This window comes from Pezoporus flaviventris, unplaced genomic scaffold, assembly GCF_033815535.1.
Source record: "Pezoporus flaviventris isolate CSIRO_AGI_PZ_B2104156 unplaced genomic scaffold, CSIRO_AGI_Pfla_v1 ptg000016l, whole genome shotgun sequence".
Lineage (NCBI taxonomy): Eukaryota > Metazoa > Chordata > Aves > Psittaciformes > Psittacidae > Pezoporus > Pezoporus flaviventris.
Genome location: NW_026892564.1, coordinates 9,066,356 through 9,079,773, shown reverse-complemented (window position 1 = coordinate 9,079,773; position 13,418 = coordinate 9,066,356). Strand labels below are relative to the sequence as shown.

Genomic DNA, 13,418 nt, shown 5'->3' with positions numbered 1-13,418 from the left:
CCTATCTGTCTTGACAATGGGGATTGAATTCTGCGGCTTCGGTAACATGCAAGACTACCAAGAAACAATGTGGACCTGTGTTTCAGTGTGTAGTGCACACATATGGATATGCATCCATGTGAAGTACTGTGGGGAGTTCTGATGAACCCCAGTGATTTTATTCTTTTTGAAAGACATTTAAGTAATTTGCTCTGCCTCTCCTTTGTGAATGAAGTTTTGTGGGAGCTTTGATATTCGGGAGCTTTGACAAATCATTGTATTTCCTGGATTTCCGTAAGTTTGAGATTGCCACTCTTCTACAGAGTTGACAGAGCTACTGTCTCTGTTCCTTAGGGTAAGCCAAGGTGTATTAGACATATTTTGAGATTAAAGAATTGATTTCTGCAAACGGTAAATGAGGGCACACAACAAATATGAATATCATCATCTTTTATTTGGTTGGGCTGGAAAATCCAACTATTGGGAAGATGTTTTAATAGAGATACAGGAACTGTGCATCTGTCCATAAAATGCCGTCTGTGGTGTAATGTGTAAAGCAGTAGAGGGTGCCAAAAAGCAACAAGTTGTGGCTTCCATTGTGATTAGTGGAAAAAGAAAGGGATTGTAACTAGCAATGTTAGGGTGGAACAGGGTTTTGCATTGTGAATTCAGATGCACGAAGGGAGGGAAGACCTCACGCTTCTTGTAATGGTTAAGCATTTACATATGCTTAAAAGTAACACTGTCCAATAAATTGTCAAGCTTTTGGAGGTATTGTGTAGTACATTATACCTAGGTGACAGTCCTTGTCACTGAATCATCTTTTAGTGGCTATACATACCAAGTATTTCAAAGCTTGGCCTTATAGCAAAGAGGCTGACAAGACAGGAGGATAATAAAGTAACACAGAATGTTCCAACGATGCAGTGTGTTAATTGCAGACCAACACTGTAATAAAAACCATACTGTCCTTCTATATTTGTAATTGTTCAGCTCATTAAAAAAGATTTGACAACCTCCCCCTGCTCTCCTACTGGAAAGTCAAATGCCAAAATTTTGATGTCAGAGAAAGACTTTTTGTCAGCAATACTGCATTACTTCCAGAATATATACAATTTAATGTTAGAAAATGAAGGGAAAGAACAGGCAGTAGGTGAATACTGAAAAAACTATGACAGTCCGGATGTCTTTTCCCACTCTGCCGTTGATCTTTGCTGGAACAGGAGTTGCCTACATCTGCTGCAGCTAAGTGCTAGCCTGTTTCAGGGAAAGAATGCCAAATCTGCTTGATTTTACAGTGTCTTTTACAGATTCACCATTTTGGAATTCCTTGACTTTTATGCAGATTAACCCATCTAACCTTCCGCTTTTGTTTGGCAGTAATTATCCATACAGAATAAACTCCTCTTTGAACCCTGTTGCAAATCCACCTGCAGCCTCTCCCCAGTGCCCTTGTGCTGGCACATGTGAATGAGCGCACACTGCTGCATCAGAGCAGTGGTCCCTCAGGTCAATATTCCCTCTGAGAATGACAACGTGACTTAGTAAGAACAATTAACCTTGGCAATTTTTTTTATCCATCCTCCTCCTCTTTCCCAAATATCTAAAGTTATTCTATTAGGGGGATTAGAGGGTACTTCTTTGCTTGCTCTTTCAGTGTTCATTTATGCACTACTATTGTGGTCATGATTTATTCCATGAAATGTCAAAATTAATTATCCTGTATTTCTCAGAAAAAAATTCGTATCTCCTACAATCATGCAGATAGTCATGGGACTATGCGTACAGTAGTCATGTTTTTTCATTAATTGCAATTACTGCTCTGTCAACCTGCTCCTGCTGTCAGGACTCCACGGATCCAACCGATCTGGAATGGCATGAGGTGCCATTAGGCAGCTGAAATTCTGTATTACAACAGGTTTTAGCAACACTGAGCTGGACTTAAATTCTGATGTTAACTCTAAATATAGACTCTGTTATAGCTGGTGACCCTATTATGGGCAATACTATTGAGGTATACATAGGTAAACTGGCTTCAGCTAGCAGTAGAACAGGCAAGTTGTCACAAAGACTGCTTATTTCAACAGCATTAACTAATCCTTTTTCATGTAAAGGCTTTATATCTGGTTAATTAAAATATTAACACAATCTTCTTTTTTTTTTTTCTTTTTTTCATATACGTTGTCTGTTTAAATCCCCTGTGACCTGAAACTTCATATGCAAATCTTTAGGATACAGTGCAACCATTTTTGTTTCAGCAGATATAAATATATAAATACAGTAATCTATTTGGCAGCTTTGTGATATGCAGGAATTATTTAAAATGCTCCTAGTCTGAGGAGTCTGTTGACCATGTGATCAACAGATGATCATATGACATAAATCAGAGCTATACTTACTTTCAGTTGGCCCAGTGTCTGGATATGAATTAGTCTGGGCAGGGCTCAGTTTCAAAGTCCATCCAAGATACTTTTTTTGATTTGTTAGGACCTGATTATATTCAGTCTCACAAATTGATCGCAAATCAATTTTTGCTTTTTGAAGAGTTTATAGAAACTTAAAGCATTTGTTTACCTATGCAGTTTTTAGCAATTCTCTCAGGTGGCATCCTGACCAACATCAAACCTGTGTAGTACTAAAAGATGAAGTCTTCCTGAAATAGAAATACGTTTGTATTTTAGCTTGTAGCTTTTGTCAGTCTTTAATTCCATAATAATTAGAATATGCTTTGTTTAGGCTTGTATTGTCAGCTAATTGGACCCTTGTCTGAATTATTCATACCTCTTGATTCTTTGGAGTTTCTTTGGAATTACAATGGGAGCATACCAATGACATTTCCCTCTAGGGAAAAAATGCTGCAAGAATTTTCTTTGTCCCAATGGTTACTACACTGGAGAGCTGAGATCTATTTGCATGTGAAATAAATAACAGTTCATGAAGTTAGATAGCTACAGTTTTGTGTATTTTAGCTGCACGCAACTAGCTAACCAGCATCCCAGTCTTGTGGGCTGTTGTGCCTGTCACAGATTTTCTAATTCCTCCCAATAATAACTCTAATTTAGGTTTGAGGTTTTTTGTAAAAGCTGTCAGCTCATGGACAGATAGCAATAGCACTCCACAGTAAACATATGTGCAAGGGTGTCTTCACAGTTCTCATATATATAAGGCTTCTGTTTGGATTTCTTAGCATAAACAGTTTCAAAAGATTTATATCATTGCATCGTATAAATTACTGTATTTGAAGATATTTCCTCCCTCCAAAGCCCAGTAAATGCTTATTTATCAAGTAATACTGGCTGTATTTTGGAACTTGAAAACACTTGGATAACTATTTAAAAAGTTGCTTCCTCCTACACTTCACACATCATTGGCTACAACTAGATTGAAGTGACAACAAGCAATAAGTGTTTGTTAAGGCCTCATTTTATAGGCTCAAGCACTTCAGAAGTTTCTATTACAACATTTGGGTAAGAAGTCAAGAAAAAAAATCCTGTCCCTATTGAACTTAAAAGCAGATATCCCATTGCCTTCCGTGATTCCAAATCTAGACACCAGATCATGTGGAAAAATTTTCCCATGTTTGTGAGGACATAGCAAAGAGATAGGTAACTGTGAAGGATATTTACTGGCATCATATGAGAACATATACAGCATGACCTAGTATTTTCTTGTATATTATGCTAAACAAGGTATAAAAACAATGACCAAGTACATTAGCAAAAGTGAAAGCCTGAGTCTGAGCCTTTCATATTATAGCTATGGCTTTTAAAGATGTCTCATTTAATTTGAGTAGTTTTAATAACCTGTAACATCAATTCAACATCTGTTTTGTTTCTTTTGAATCTTTTTCTGTAGGGCTTAGGTGAGTTTGAGTCAGTAATGCAAAAACGAAACTTAAAGGAAAAACAGTGACATATATTCTCTCCTGCGTTTATCTTCCTATGTTCTAGCTGGAGCACTAGCTATATAACTTTAGATCTAAAGAAATCTCTGGGCTGTACTTTTAGAGGTTGCTAATAACAAGTATTTTTATCACTTCTGATGAGGTCAATGTTCTATAAATATTTTTCAGAGTAATATGCAAAATATATCTAATTAAAAAGACATCTTGAATATATACAAAATCAAAAGGCCAGAAGGATAGGAACGAATTTTCAGTGTCTCTCCTGTGCAAACAGTAGCATTAAGACTTCTGGTGTAGTCAAAAGGGGGTGTTAAAAGAACATAAAGTGCATCTGGATGGATTCCATTTGCAAAGCTCAAGAGATGCTGTGAAATGCCTCATTGTTTACCTGTTTACTTCTCTTTTAAAGGATTTATCAAATCACAGGTTGTAATTGCCCTTATTTCTAAAAGATGCTGGTTTTGATGAGCTAAATGAAATTGCTATGTACTAAATGGTGCAGTGGTGAAGGAGAGAACTGGAATGCTTTCAAAGGTTTAATTAAACCTAGTAAATGAGCACTCTGTTGTAGACTCTCTTTTGACCTAATGGAGAGAAACTCCCTTTTTTAAAGAAGCATGTGTTTTCACATTGCCCTCCAATTTTCAGAAGTTGCCAAATTCCATAAATATTTAGACATTTGGTACCTTGCTGACTCAGAAGAGTTACATAACTAAAAAAAAATAAAATTGTAGGCAGGCTCACTGAAGTGATGCATTGCTTTAAAAAAGCACTGTTTAAACAGAGTTCCTTTTATTATTGCCTTAAACCCCATCATCCCCAGGTAATATTTATCTTCAATTTTGTGTTCTTAGTGCATGTGTAGAGCTCTTTCACGGTGGTTGTGGTGGCCACAGGTTTGTAGAGATGAAGGGTAGGGGGTTACTTTGAGATTCTAGAAGAGCATTTTTGCCTAGTCTTTGCTGTTGACCCATGCTGCTGCAGAGTCTTATTTTAGCTTTCTAAGAAATTAATGCAAGATACTGATATACTTCCATGGTTTTCTGAATACAAATCCAGGATTCTATTCTAAGACCAAATCCAGCACTATATATTACAATCATCAATCCAACACTTTCTTCTCACTATTTCTATTGCAGCAACACAAAAGCAGAAATTACCATCATTGTATTTTGTGCTTTGCAATGTCTGCTGTAGACTCCTGTGTAGCAAATGGTGACAAGACATAGAGAGTGTGTAGAAAGGAAGACAAGAGAAGCAAGATCACATGATGGTCTAGGTGAACAGAGTAAAATTTTGCATTCTTATGTGTTTCTTTTTGTTGCTTATGGATAGAGGGGTTTTTGTTTTGTATGTGAAATGATCTGCAGATGTTCATAATGATCTGCTTGGTCATCTAAAAATTATGATTATGATTAATGATTTTGTTTAAAATAATCAAATTGTTCATGAACTTGTTGATGTGTACAAATAGAAAAAAAAACAACCTACCAAACAAATTCTATTTGACATTACAGAGATTATCTCACATCCACCCCAAGCTTTCCAAGCACCAGGTCAGGGACTAGGTGAAAGACCTACAACAATTGTCACATTCATGTTCCTGACAGGACTGACAATAATACATGCCAAAAGGGATCCATTTCCCACTGTAAAATTTTCTTAAAAACAATACACACCCCAGCTCATGCTCTGACCTCAACAGTGACCTCATACATTCTTTTATCAGCAGGTCAGTACATATGTCTGTTGAATTCTCCAAGTATTTGAGAAGTTAATTTGTTTTCACATTTCTGGGTTTACTGGTCATGTTTCGTGTTTGGACTACATGTTGGAAGAATCTGATGTGCATGTTCCTTAATATCTGCTGGAAAAGGAAGTAGAAGGTATTTCAGTTTTAAATAAAACCATCATCTTTTCCTCAAAAAACACCACTAATAATTAAATAACTCCAGCATCATTTCCTAAAAATTTTTGCCTGGGAGGCCTTCTACATACCAGTAGTTATTATCCTCTAAGGTAAAATTCTCCCCAAATGCCTCCAGTAAATCAGTTTTTAATTTGCATATACGATCTCTTATTGCAAAGTCAATGCTTAGTTTGGAACAGTTTGTTGGGCTGATGTTACATGGTTCACTGATATTTTTATTGAATGCTACTTAAACTGTGCTATTACAAGTAATGAGGAGTTAGTTAGAAAAAAGCTAAGCTGAATGTGTGTGCGTGTCAGTGTATTCTGCTTAACACCCTAAAATGCACTATAATTTCCATAGAAAAGTGGAATGTGCTTTGCATCTGGGTGAGGCAACAGGCCACGTGCAACAGCAAGTAAGCAGAACACACGTAGTATCTCCCAGCAGGACTGCTAACACCTGCTTTAGCTGGGTGGGTTTTCAAAGCTACACCGGCCATGGAAACTTGATGTTGCCTTCCAGTATAGCTAGAGAAAATTACGGCAATAAACTGTCGTGTTCAGAGCTTGTGGGAAATAAATTATCAGAACATAAATAATGTGATTTTTAAGTTTCTGCTCTTCTTTGTGCTTTTGCAAGTTTTACTGGCTAGTTTGTTTATCTCTCAATTTTCCTTTTCTTCAGTCCATTTCCACAAGGTGAACTGAGAATTCATGGCAAATTTCATCCAGTCTCAGTAGCCTTTGGTTAAGGGAACAGTGCAACGTACTGCCTGCCTTACCAGCATCTTGCCCAGAGAATATAGATGTGAAATTTGAAGAAGTTCCTTACTCGGGTCACTAAGTTTTGCATTAGTCTGAGGCACATTTTTTCCCATTACATTTACTTCAAGTTTTTAGGAATTGGGTGTATTCTGTGCTCTTAATAAATGTCCTTATTAAGTAGTAGTAGTAGTAGTGGTAAAAATATTTTTTATTACATAGTAATACTATGTACAGTTTCTTCACTGGAAATCTTGATGGAAATATAAGGACTTTCAGACAGTCTGGCACAGTAATAAAAAACTTTTAGTAGTAATTTAGTATGAACACTTATACATGTTAATAAGCAACTTTAAAAATGCAGGAGACAAGAAAAGAGATGGCTTTCTTTCAGATGTGTTAAACTAGTATAACCTGTGCAATATAATTAAGAAACCAGTTTGCTTGTTATTGTTCAATTATAATACTTGTAAAATAAGTCCATAGGAATTTATTTCACATTGTTCCCTTTGAAAGTCTTTAATCCTACTCCTTTATTGTAGCTAGGGTACAGATAAATTTGAAGGAAAAAAAAAGACATTTTCTGCAGCAGGATCATCTCTTTTGGAATACCTAGGAATCAGCTATTGTGGATAAAATACAGAAATACAGTCTAGTGAAAATATTACAACAATTTTGTAAGTAAAATTTCATGTCATCTTTTCACAGAAAGCAGATAAAACAGTAAAGTCAGATCAAATGGGGTGCATGGCATAGTACGTGTTTCTTATAATGATTGAGGTTACTGATTGGTACTTTTCAAAACAATTAACGTAAGTCTTACTATGTTATAACAACTTTTTATAATAACCTCTTATAGATTAAATGCATTCTGCACCACAGAATATGTACAATTAAGTTTTTTTTCTGTATTTTGATTTTATCTTTGATTGATCTTTGTAATTTTTCCTAAAGACATGAGCAGATCTTCAGATGTGCCAAGCATCTGTTTTCAAGTGAAGCCCAGGCGGTTCTCATTACTGAATATTGCTTCAGTGATCATTTAAGAATCACCTAGACTCACAAAGTGTTGAAAGTTTGGCATTTGGAGTATGGATAGTCAGGGGGATAAAGACGTTGGACTGGGTAATCCATTTTGGTGCACCAGTTTTAATCTGGAAAGATGCTTTTGACTTCAGTTGAACCTCTTTGGTATAAGCCAGCTATCAGAAATGGGTGTTTGTGTCCAATATGCAGCCTTACAAAATCATAGTACATATAGTTATGTACAAAGCAAGTGTGACAGTAAGTAGAATAGCAGGCAGTGTACTCGGATATCACTTGTTTGAACTGGAGAAAGTTGTTATGTTGTTTGATTCTTTTTTTTTTTTTTTTTTGCGAAGAAAGTATTGGGCCTGTGACTAATTTGTACATAGTAAAAAAAGCTGATTGTCCACCTGACTGGTTTATAAATCTGGCTTTGTTAAATAATCATAATGATAAAACTGAAGAAAAAACATATGTCAGCATAGAATTGCAAGCATGTCCTCTTTACATCTTTAACTTACAGCTTTCTAGGCCTTTGCTTTAAGGAGAAACAAAACAGGAATACAAACTAGTGAAACCAGCTGGGAAGAAAAACCATAAGGAACAAAGTTACAAGTCAAACCAAAAATCTGGGTGTTTCCCACACCACGAGTGAGTTGTCAACAAGTCACAATGTGTGCAATGGATGAGTCAATTAAGAACAGAAAGTGAAATAAACTTGTCCTCAGTCTCTGAGAGCAGCTTTAGGCATAGCAAGTTGTGGAAGACTATACATTTGGCAAAAAATATTAGACCTTTTAGGCAGTGTGTGTGTGTGACATTTGAACAGGTATCTGTGAGAGTATAGATGACCAATTCTCATACTGTTCTCTATTAAGCAAGGGAAGATCAGAGTTTAGGCCTGCTCCCCTTGAAATATTTTCCAGGTTTCTTCAGAGCATTCTATATAACTAAGTCTACTATGGAGAGTTCCATTCTCTCACCAGCTCATCTGCACCAAAAATGCTTTTATTCACAGAGGAAGTTATCACGGTTGCTTTCCTGAATCTCTGTTCTTTTCAGAACCTGCAGTTAAGACTAATCACTGGCACTTCACCTTCTGCTAATAGAGTAGCCATAATTTAAAAGCTAGTGCATCTCCTTCCATGCTTGGTCCATATGAAAGTCAAACAAAAAAATATTACCTGCTCTTCCATTTTTCATTTTATTCATTTTATGCAGCATGTGTGTTGCAAATATTTATAGTCTGTGATGCTACCTGTAAGGCCTGAATTGTATTCTTGCTTGATTTTTGGTTCTACTAGTGCTACAAAACTTGAATGAGGATGAGCTGTGCAACAATAAATTGTTTTCTAGTTCTGCATTCTTTTAAATACATTGACCTCCACAAATTTTGTTAATGATAAATAATCATGGGAAAGAAAGAGTCAAACACAAGTCTCTCAATTCAGATCAATACTCTTGAGAAGTTTAGGAAGAAATCTTGCTGATAAAGTTTGTTTCAAATACAGTTGTGTCACATAATGTCTCATGCCATAATACTAATCTCAAAGAAATACTATTTAATATTAGTATTGGAAAAAATCAGCACATACTGAAGAGTTTCATGGAGTTTCTGTGTTCTGGAAGGTGAATACATATTTGACTCTCTGGATTTCTGTGTCAGACTATTTCCATGAGTGTCCCTAATAATCCGTCAGGAACATTAGAAAACTTCTACAGAGCAAATCCTTTGCCAGATTTTATCTGGGGCTTAGGGTCATGTATCAGAATGTCAAAACACACACAAGAGCTGTGGGAGATAGCACTGAATGAAGTGCTAACAGAAATTACTGTTTTACTTTTGCTGCCAAAGTAATCAAGTATTTGAAGAGCATATATGTGTATAGAAACACTCTCTAATAATAAGGTGTTATATTTATAAAAGTGCCCCATTCTTCAGGAGGAGAAATCCATCTTGAAATATACAAATAACAACTAATGTGTATGTGTCTGTCTGTGCTTGTAAACTATATTGTCATAAACTTAACGAGAGAGTTAGTCAAACCACGATATTTTTCAGAGCTTCTTATAAATGCAGAAAAACATACTGCTGTATTAGTCATCATTACTTGTCTTCTGAGCATCCCACAATTAAATTTATGTTTGGAAGTGAAGAAAGTGTTTGCCAGAAAAAAAGATGAAAGCCAATCTTGGTAACAGAAAAATAATTATAATAAATAGATGTATGCTATATGTTGAGTCACTGGTGAGTACAATCCCACAAATGAGCTCTTCCTGTAAGTCTGGTAACTGATGGGTATTAAGCACTACTTTTTATCTATATGCAAGTCCCACAGTCTGGTTTAGTGATTTATTTCTGTCAGTAAAATTTCAAATAGTTTCCAGTCAAAAGCAGATTATTCACAAATACGCAATGTAAAATGTTACTGCAGATTTGCAATGTACCTTTTTTGCATGCCATGTAATTTATTAATAGTGTCAGGGTTGTGGTATTTCTGCTTATTTGTACATCATCATTCGGACTATAACCCCTTAAAATGTGAGTACAGAAATATCTTGGGGCTCACTAATATTTATGGTGTGTTTCAGATACTTTTTTCATACTGCTGAGTGTATGAACAGTATTAAAAGGATCTTATTTATGAAAGAAGCTTAATATATTGTAAGTGTAACATAGTAGGTTTAATTTAAAAAGCATCAAATGGTGTTATCTACCTGATGATGCCCACAAATCTGAATTCCTAAATGATCGTACTCATAGCTGAGTTTGTCTGTACTCACGATGGTGTAGCTACGTTTCAGAATTATTCTTGAGTTTATCGATAAAGAAGTGATTGTATGATCAGAGATAGCTTTTTGTTACCTCTGAAAGCAATCTCATGTAGTATTGATTGACTTTCAACATGGTTAACTGAATAGGTAAGTGGACAAATATCTACATGGCAATGCAGGTCTATTATATCATTAATTCTTTATTGCATTTGTAGGGTTTAAGCTTTAAGATTCAAATTCCACTCTTTTGAATGGTAAGGTATGTGTCTTGAACAATGAAATTTGGGGATTGAAAGTGATGGAGAATTGTTCAGCAAAGGTTTGATCTGGCAACATCTACCTGTACAAGCAAATTTGCAAATTTGAGTCACTTCTCTGTATCTTGATACATACTACTTGGATTCAATCTCTGCATCCTGAATTATGTACTGCAATGAACTATATTGTCTACTACAACACTTTGTAATTCTGATGATACTATTTGTGATACTGATGAACATTATCTCTGTTATATAATGGTACTTTTTGCAAGCAAAATTCACTGCCAAATTGTGGGCATATATAAGATACAAACTTTGTTGCCTATGTTAAGTTTACACTGCAAAATGTTCAGCCTTTGATATTTAAGCAGGTAGAGTTCTATATATGCACTGTCAGCTCTAGGAAGAGTTTACCCCAGTGTTTAATAAGCCCACCACTAACTACTTAAATAAACGTGGACTTCAGGGATTCATACCACTCTTGATCGAAACAGTATTGAGGAGTGGAAGCTGCTTGAATTCTCTCAGAACTTTTGTAATTGCAAAATTACTCTCATCTGTTAGTAAGTTTGAATAAAAAGTGTTTGGGTCTGCTAGGATTTGAGTTCAAAGAATAACTGTGGTTTGCCAAGGCAAGAAGTAGGTAATTAAAGCAATGTTTAAAACCATGCTGAAAGCTTCAAAATGGGACAACTTTAAGGCTAATGTTTTCTAGACTGGAGAGGAAATAAAGTGAAAATCACCCAAGAATGTATTAACGCATGTCTCATTGAATCTCCTAACAGTTCCTCAGAGTAAGTAGTAACAGCACTTATCATCAGAAATCTGACTGTAAGAGTTATTTTCTGACATTTTCCATGTATTATGTGGCTGTGAGTTGCCACACCAAACTTGCTCAATTCACAAGTCAAAACAAGACTTTATTATGAGGCTAACAGTGCAACCACAGTCTATTGTCTGAAAGTTGGCCACTGCTATTGCTTCATACACCACCACCAAGAGGGATGACTTTGGACACTGGACTTCTATTACAGTTCTCTTGGTGAACTGTGTAGCAAAACAGAATTTGCTTTGTAGTTCTGAAATATATTGAGTCATTTGTATTAATGGTAATGACTAGTTTTGTCTGAGAGTTCAAGAGGTGACCTCAAAGAGACAGGCTGTAGCAGTAGACGTGTAACCAGGTGACATTTCTATAGGATATTTTTCACCGTAAATGTATCTTAAGGTTTAATGTATAAGGCTTACTATTTACTAAATATTCAGTATTGCTGGTAGATATTGAGATGTTATCAGAGCACATTCTGGCTTAAATGTTCTCTAATTAGTTAGGTGTTCTGAACTGCTGCAGAGGACACATGCCCATTATTAAAAATATCATGGTTACACTAGGAGGGCTGCTAGGAAATAGTGTTTCAGTTATTTCAAGATGGATGCTACTGACAATTTTCCTTTTTTTTTGTTTTTTTCCTTTTTATTTGGCTTCCAGTACTTTCTTGTAGAGCAAAATTTCCCATCGTAAAAGTAGTTGATTCTGCATTATGGTTGATTTGAAAGTTCAAAGAGGCACTCAGTTATACAGCTAATACCCAACAAATCTTCAGTTCTCTTAAATTCTTCAAGACAGGAAAATTTCCATTCAAATTGTTTTTCTTGTGTAGCTGACATTGTTTAAAGGTCGAGTAGAAATATTCTCATCGTGTGCATTATTTTCAAGACTCACGCAGGGGTGTAGTTGAAGGTCAGGGTTGAGCCAGCGCAGTGCCTTGCTGCTGTCATTAGGAGTGGCACCATCTGCCTGTCCCTCCTTCCCACTTCCCTTTTCATCTCCCAAACCATGCCTTACTCAGGCTGGGACGTGCCCTCCCCACTGCTGACTCCTGTGCTTATCTGACTGCATGGGAAACTGAAGAGACTAAAATACATTTGCCTTTTTTGCTGGGTGAGTTTTCTGCACGGAGCCAGCTCCTGGTGTGCTCAGAGAAGTGCTGAAGCCCAGCAGAGGCAGCGGCAGCAGCAGGGCCCCACACCTGGGAGGAAGAGGAGGTGAGGAAGAAACAGATCTTCCTATTTTTAGCTACAGCCAACTTGCAACTGACTTAGCTTATCACATCTCTACAGCTTATGGAATGACCTAGTTAATTTGGGGTTTTTTCACGGTGTAAAACTGCATAAACATTTAAGATTACAGAGTCAGTGCCTGGATTGCAGTCCAATTGTGGATTTCTGTAATGGGTCACAGTTGGAGTAACCCTGTTGATTTTACAATGGTTATTCCACGTTCTCAGCTGTGCAAGTTGGTGACACCCACCGAACAGATTTATGAAAGCTTCATGGTAAATTTCAGTTTTGGAGAAACTTTAGTTAGTGTTAGCTGTGGAGTTTGAGGTTTGGTTTGGGTCTTTTTGTTGTTTTTGGGGGAGTTTTGTTTTTTTTTTTTACTTCATTCAGTAGAGAGATTATTTATCATTCCCTATACATGGTAGAAGATGTTTGAAAAGGCTTTTTTAAAGATGTATTTACTAATGCTGTGGCGTTTATTGTCCTTAAAAAGCACATACCTAAACATTTTGCAGGTATTTAAATAAGTAATCCCTGTGGATCAAGACAGTCTGTGTGATCTTGTAACAGACTTCTAGGGTCAGTAATAAAAATATTTATATTCTTTTTTGTTAATGCCATTTTCTGAGAATAATGGCAGAACTACAGTCATAGAAAAATAGCAATAAGAAAAGGCTTTCCTCCTGGAGAAGAAGAAGTACTGCCAAGGATCAAATAGCTTTTATTCAAGCAATGAATT

The 13,418-nt window shown here is 36.2% G+C and overlaps 1 protein-coding gene across 10 annotated transcripts in view; it reads left to right on the top strand.

The window, feature by feature from the left end:
• Window positions 1-13,418, top strand: part of NAV3 (neuron navigator 3) — a 543,191-nt gene that overhangs the window by 367,346 nt on the left and 162,427 nt on the right. The window lies entirely within an intron of this gene.